Below are 6,560 nucleotides of genomic sequence, written 5' to 3' on the forward strand. Positions count from 1 at the left end.
TGTGGGTGTTTTGTATCTGTTCACTACCTGTGTAGTGCTTATAGGGGCCATTAGAGGACATTGGATCCTCTGGAAATGGAATTACAGATGAGTATGAAACACCATGTGGGTGCTGGTAATCAAACCCAGGTCCTCTAGAATAGCAACTGGTGATCTTATCTTCTAAGCTATTTCCCAGCCCCCACACTTGACTTTTGAAGACAGGAAACAGAAATCCTTGGTGTACCAGGTCTGCCTTGGCTATATCCCCACCCCTACCCCTGCCCCACCCCACAGCATTGTGTTAGGTGGGGCAGAATCCAGACATTTCTGCCTTGGAACTAGTTAGTGTAAACATGGATCTTAATCTATTCTTATTATATTTTAAATTTTGGATCAGACACTTACTTCCTCAAGCCTCAGTTTCTCCATTAGAAAATGTAGGTCATTTACTCTGCCTACATCAGAGGGTGTTAAGAAAGCAAAGAGGCTGGGGAAATGGCTATGTGGCAAAGGTGCTATTGTATAAGCCTGAGTACCAGGACTTGGGTCGCAGGCACAGACATAAATTCTGGGCGTTGTGTGGCAGCTCAAATATGATCCAACACTTTGGAGGTAGGGGTAGAGTTAATAAAGCAGCTTGGCTAGCTTGACTAGCTTAATTGGAGACCTCTGGGTTCAAATCAAAGCCCCCGACTCAGTGCTAATGAGGAGATCAATCAAGGAAGACATCTAAGACTATCTATGGCCTCTGTGTGTGGACACACGTGTCTACACACATCCCCATATACATACATCCCGCCAAACATGCATACACAGGTCAGAAAGGGCAAAATGAGATAATATGTGTCCAGGTGCTTCATAAGATGAAGAGTGCTCCATAAACATAAGGTACTATACTAGAGTTTCCTCCTAATGAAAATGTAAAGAATGCCTCCCAGGGGGAGAGGGTTAGGATGGTCAAGTATTTCATGACACAGGCTTTGGCAGCTCTTGGTCTTGCGATATGATCCTGTAACATTAAATTAGACGTAATCACACACGTTTTCAACACAAGTTCACTTACAAAAGATCACAGCCATTCTAGGACTGTTCTAACTCTACAAGAACTTGAAAGAAAAAGCTATCACCCTGAACATCAAATGTAGACCTGTGTAATAGGCAAACGGCGTCACTATTCAAGAATGTGTGGTTGCACACAGAATGCACATAACGCCTTGGGAGAGAAACAGTGAACCATTCGAGCTGGGATTTGACTTTTCTAACTATGTTACAGACCTTCATTTTGTTTAGAATTCAGGTGGGCTTTAGAGTGACGCAAAGTGGGAGAGCCGAAGGTTCTAGTCCAGCAATTCTTTCTAATCTCTTTTCCATGGCCGTGTGAGTCTGGTGAAGTGTTCAGAAATGAGACCCAAGCACAGTGCTTTCCAAGAGGGGTACTTTCAGAGGCTCTATGGCATAGTAATTAATTTCCCTGGCAAGTGTGAGTAGAGCTCTAATTTTAAAGCTGTATGTGTCTCCAATGGTGAGTTGAGACCATTATCCTGGCCTTAGCCCACTCAGAAATGGCAAGGAAAATATTCATGTGGAAATTATTGTCTAGAAGTGCACTGAGGCTTGCATTTGTCCTCACTTTGACTTGCATATGTAAACAAACACTTCTTGCTCTAATTTGGACTTCAGAACTGTGTTGCCAAATATACAGCTATTTGTATTCTGTAAGGCACTGGACTAAACAGCCTGTTAGTCTTTGAGGGCTCACAGGATGGAACCACTCTCCCTAATCTTTCAATGTTGAACACCACTGGAAAGAGCACAGGTCATCGACTTTCCCTCTCATTCTGTGTTCTAATTGTAGCTGAAAATTTGTGTTAGGGGTTTCAAATGATTGAGTTAATCATTTTGTCTTTTGCCAGGTCAAAATATTAATACTAGAGCTTCTTGGAGTGACATAGAAGTTACTTAATGAACACAAATTAACATAGACACAGGGATCAGTGCCATGTCTCTGGGTCCACCAAAAGATGAGTTTCCTAATAAAGAGCTCCTGATTTGATTGTGACTAATGAATGATCTCTCTCAGAGTACAGATCCCAACAAAAGTGAAGGCAGCACACAGCTATAGTTATGAACACTGAGAGGCCATCATAGCCTTTAGAACCAGGGAGAGAGGAAGCAGATAGCCTGTTTTGCACTGTGGTGGTTCTATGAGAGCCAGTCTGTGTTTGTAATATCCTAGCAAGAGGCATCCTGTAGGGAGCATCCCGGTGGGCCAGAAACAGCCATTTCAAGATGCAGAGGTCACCATGGAGATCCTGGTTTTGTTATTTACTTCAAATGATATGAATTTCCTTGACTCATTTTATTATGCAAAATGGAAATGTGATAATTTTATGGAAATTAGGTGAGTAAGCACAGATAAAGTGCCTAGAACCATGCCTTGCCAAGAAAGAGCACTCAGCGTAAACTGCTTGCTTGTCTGGTAGTGGATGGTGGGGGCACAGGGAAATATGGCTGTCTTGTGAGGCTTAGTCCACCCAGTTAAGCATCATCAAGATCTTCCATGAGTGGGCTGGAATAGACATTTAAATTTGCATACTCTGACTAGGCCACTCTAGCTCTCTTCCTCACTCTCCATTCAGTTTATACCCAGGCATCAGGTGGTGCCAAGGAGTGTCAGAAAAATTGCAGGTGTCTCTTTAGTTATCCCAAGGACAATGTTCACATCCTTGTAGAGAAGGGGCTTGAAGTACCTATATCCAAATGGTACTGTACCATAGAGGGAATGAAGACGAAGATGGCAGAAACTGATGGTACTGATGCAGAGTACTGCACTGCTTCCTTTCAGCAAGCACTATGTTATCCTTCAGAATCAAACAGCCCCAAGAACTTCTTCCTCTCACCCTGACACTCAGATACATTTGACTTTAGGTGGACTTTTAATAGGAAATCAAAACTAATTGTATTAAATTTCTCTTCAACTTAACAACAGTGCTGGGCTGTAACAATGAGAATAAAATGCATTCCCTGACCTCAAGGAGGCTACTATTTAAGGATATGGAAGCTCCATGTCAAAAGAACCATCTTAGCAGTGGAAGGTAAGGGCTGCCAAGAAAGGGGACCATGCAGGGGATCATACCAGGAATTACTGAATGTGTTTCCTTAAGAAATCAGAGGGAGAGATAACATTAAAGGCCATTTGAGGGGTCCTACAGAGGCTCTTCCTTTCTTGACTCAACCATATAGAAGCCCAGGCACTCCATCTCTTTGTATCAAGGTGAAACTGGGAGTGTAATTTGTTGCCCTAGTTTTTGGCTCCAACAACATAATTTCTCCGTTGATGTAAAAACAACTCTCACCTCAAAGGGAAGAAGAGGTAGTTTATTCTGAGCCAAATATGAGTGACCACGTTTCTGATGGCTTCAAATCACACGTTTCAATGTGGAATCAGCTCTGTGAACTTTCTCTAGGCATAAATTAAGGCATTTACCAAATACATCGTGGGGACACAGGGTGGGTGGTTACAACACAGGAAGGAGAACTTCTGCAGGTCACATGGTGTGCAATGACATTCCTAGCATGGTGGCGCGGGGGGGGGGGGGGGTGGACTCTAGTAGTTTTATTCATACATCTCAAAGGCCTCAGTGAGAAAGAAGTTGGGTCAGACATAGGAGTGGGCAATGAATGACTCTTAAGGAGACTAAAGATAGCTCGAGATAATTTGACTGTGAATATGTGATATTCTCATTCTCTATAATCATGAAATTCTAATCAATCAGCCTTGTAAAATCTTTAATAGAGGCATGGGTATTGTGTTTATGGGGCACACACTTCAATTCACATTTCTTTTCTAGATAGTAAAATAAAAATCTACATTGTGTGTGTGTGTGTGTGTGTGTGTGTGTGTGTGTGTGTGTGTGTGTGCGCGCGCGCGCGCATGTATGAGTGTAGGTGGATATATGCCATGGTGTATACATCTAGAGTTAGGTTCTCTGCTTGCAACATGTTTGTTCCAGGGCTCAAACCCAAGTCCTCAGGCTTGGCAGGGAGTGCCTCTAGCTGCTGAACAGTCCTTGCCTACTCCATGCCACATTTCTAAGGGACTTGGAGAATTATGACAATTAACAAACTAGTTGCATATTTCAGATGAAGTTCTGTTTCTATATTCAAGGGATGACCCTCTTTTCACAAAGACCAGCACTGTGCACATACAGTTAGCATAGAGACAGTAAATAATATGTTATTTTTGTTTCACAATAAAAGAATGGTTATATGCCCTGGCTAATGGGGTATGATTGAAAGCGAGCAATCGCTCAGTGAAGTTGGAATGCAGTGGTGTGGAGGAAAGTAAAGTGTAAAGACTCTTTGGTCTCACAGTGAAGACTCTTAAAGGCAATACTGAAACAGGTTGATGCTACCTTTTATACACTGAGGAGCTATCCAAATCATTTTATTGTTTCAGACAAGACTGTTCCTCCCAGAAGCATTTGCAATACACTTGATGATTCTCTAATTGCTGTAATTTTAGGGACTCCATGGTCAGTCCATCTTCATTAATTCTCAGGGTATAGCAGAATATCAGCCTGGTGATGTCTCTGAACACACATTGAGTGAATTTCCTAAATTTCCAGGGAAGCTGTGAGGCATCTGTGAAGTAACAACAAAACGCACAATGGGAACCAGCAATTACTGTAGCAAATTATATCAGAGCTTCAACATGATTCATTCATTAATCCATTCAGTATTTACCTGTTGGGTTTGGGGCCCTGAGTAACTGATGAGAACTGTAAGATATAAAGGAAAGAATGAGATAGCAGAAAACTAAAAGATGGAAGTTTTTAGGGATACGGTAAGATACACACCTAACAGATACATGCACAGACTTTTCCCCTAATTTTTAAATTAATTCTTTTAGAATTTTATAAAGCATATTTTGATCATATTCATTCTCCTTCCCTAAACTGCTCCCAGATCCATCCCCATTTCCTAGCAGCCCAACTGTGTGTAACCTTTAAAAAAAACAAACAAACAAACAAAAAGCAAAAAGCTATCAAGTCTAATCTGTGCTACCTGTGTACACTTGGATCTGTGGTCTTCCACAGAAGCATGGTCCACCTGCCATGTACAACAGCCTTAGAGAATACTGACTATTCCTCTTTTACAAGCAATCATTTGCCACTATCTCATCAACCAGAGATGGGGCTTCATGCCTACCTCCCCTCGTCCATGCTGATTTTTTTTTTTTGTGGCTTGAGCTTGTGCAGGCCATTTGCATGCTGTCAAAACCATTGTAAATTCATATATATGGGTAACTTCCAGACAGCCCTATTTCCTTGTATTTGCCTCATGTGCTCTGGCACTTACAGTCTTTTCCTCTTCCTCTTTGTCAATAATCCCCGAGGCCCAGAAGGCGAGGGTGTGATGCAGATGTCTACTTTAGGGCTGAGAATTCTGTAGTGTTTTTTTCTCTGCACCTTGGCCAGTTATGAGTGTCTCTGTGAATTGCCAACTACTGCAAAAAAAAAATTCCTCTGTGAGGGTAGAGAGAAGTATTAATCTATGGGTATAATGATACATCATTAGGACTCAATCTAATGCCCTTCATTTAACAAAATAAAACTAGCAGGTTCTCCCCTAGGGCCAATGACTGTCTTGCTGTAGTTTTTGTCCCTGATACTAGTGCCAGGTATGGGTTTCATCTTAGGGAGCAGGACTTAAATCAGAAAGTGGTTGATTACTCCCATGATGCTCACGCTATTGCTGTACCAGTAGCCATATCTTGCCAGGTCCGTTGCTATGGTAGCTTGCAGGATTTACAGCTGAGTAAGATGGGTGGTGATTTTTCTCCTCTGGTAGAGTGCCTTGCACCTTTCCGCACAGTTAAAGCTAGTCAGTTGGAAATTTATCAGTAACAATGGTTGCTTTACCTGGATGTTCTGATTTGTTAAAGATAACTGTATTTTAACTATTCTTGTATATGAACATGTATATATTTTAGGAATCTTCTACATTAGTAAGTTTCTATATGACTCTTTTGAAGGTCTTAGTTACGCACCTCAACATTCCTTCCTTTACTATGGCCTCATATCTCCCCACACCATTTAAACTTTCCCTGTTCCTTTATTCTCCTTTAACCCTTTGGGCAACTGTATCCTACTGCCCCTCCCCCAAAAAGCACCCCATTTCCTCCATTTACTGACCTCTGTGGGAATTCCAAATGAAACACAAATATCTGAATATTCTAAGCTAACATCCACAAATGAGAGAAAATATCCAATGTTTGTCTTTCTGGGTCTGGGTTACCTCATTCAGAGTGATTGTTTCCAGCTCCATCCATTTATCTTGCAATCTTGTGGTTTTTTTTTTAACAGGTGAATAATATTTCATTGTACAAATGTACCACATTTTTATTATCTGTTCACCAACTGATAGACATCTAGGCTGTTTCCATTTTCTGGCTATTGCAAGTAGTGCAGCAGTGACCTGGATGAGCAGATATCTCTGAGGTGGACTATAGTATCCTCCGAGAATATGCGATAGTGGCATGGCTGGATCATCACACATGGATATATGCGACAGAC

At 41.6% G+C, this 6,560-nt stretch overlaps 1 long non-coding RNA gene across 1 annotated transcript; it reads right to left on the bottom strand.

Annotated features, from left to right (window-relative positions):
* Nucleotides 1-4,413: 4,413 nt before the first annotated feature.
* On the bottom strand, nucleotides 4,414-6,335 carry LOC128107883 (uncharacterized). The gene is made up of 3 exons (XR_008217237.1): nucleotides 5,344-6,335; nucleotides 4,729-4,763; nucleotides 4,414-4,626 (listed from the first exon to the last, which is right to left on the bottom strand). It is a non-coding gene; the product is annotated as an uncharacterized LOC128107883 (long non-coding RNA).
* Between the last annotated feature and the right edge of the window lie 225 nt (nucleotides 6,336-6,560).

This window comes from Peromyscus californicus, unplaced genomic scaffold (genome assembly GCF_007827085.1).
Source record: "Peromyscus californicus insignis strain IS unplaced genomic scaffold, ASM782708v3 Scaffold_12__1_contigs__length_115047231, whole genome shotgun sequence".
NCBI lineage: Eukaryota > Metazoa > Chordata > Mammalia > Rodentia > Cricetidae > Peromyscus > Peromyscus californicus.